General features: G+C 44.7%; 1 protein-coding gene across 1 annotated transcript in view; it reads left to right on the top strand.

Moving 5' to 3' along the window:
* SEC24A (SEC24 family member A) overlaps positions 1-814 on the top strand; it is a 92,552-nt gene that overhangs the window by 51,792 nt on the left and 39,946 nt on the right. The window lies entirely within an intron of this gene.

Below are 814 nucleotides of genomic sequence, written 5' to 3'. Positions count from 1 at the left end.
CCATCTCAAAAAAAAAAAAAAAAAATGGTACTTATATGATAGTCTTCTAAATATAGGACAAAGTCAAAGAATATGTATGTCCTTGGGAGAGTTAGTCAGTCAGTTTAGTCTATTAAAAACCTTATAGTCTTCTAGTCTGAACATTAAGTAATAGAGCAATTTCTATGCTACTATTTAAAGGAATGCAGGCAGGGTATGATGGCTCATGTCTGTAATCCTAACAATTTGTGAGGCCTATGCAGGAGGATTATTTGAGCCCAGGAGTTTGAGACCAACCTGGGCAACATAGGAAGACCCTGTATTTACAAATTATAAAAATATATATATATATTTTTTTTAAATAAAAAACTAGCCAGCATGGTGGCACACACCTGTGGTCCCAGCTACTTGGAAGGCTGAGGTGGGAAGAGTGCTTGAGGTGGGGAGGTCAAGGCTGCAGTGAACCCCATGGTATCACTACTGCACTCCAACCTGGGTGACAGAATGGGACTCTGTCTCAAAAAAAGGGAATGAAATATCCTTTCTGACAATAGTTTACCTTGGAAAGTTAAAGAAAGATTGATTCCTGGCCGGGCGCGGTGGCTCAAGCCTGTAATCCCAGCACTTTGGGAGGCCGAGACGGGCTGATCACAAGGTCAGGAGATCGAGACCATCCTGGCTAACACGGTGAAACCCCGTCTCTACTAAAAAATACAAAAACCTAGCTGGGCGAGGTGGCAGGCGTCTGTAGTCCCAGCTACTCGGGAGGCTGAGGCAGGAGAATGGCGTGAACCCGGGAGGCGGAGCTTGCAGTAAGCTGAGATCCGGCCACTGC

This window comes from Mandrillus leucophaeus, unplaced genomic scaffold, assembly GCF_000951045.1.
Source record: "Mandrillus leucophaeus isolate KB7577 unplaced genomic scaffold, Mleu.le_1.0 Scaffold88, whole genome shotgun sequence".
NCBI lineage: Eukaryota > Metazoa > Chordata > Mammalia > Primates > Cercopithecidae > Mandrillus > Mandrillus leucophaeus.
The sequence above is the reverse complement of the archived record's forward strand: the minus strand, read 5'-3'. Positions and strand labels throughout refer to the sequence as shown.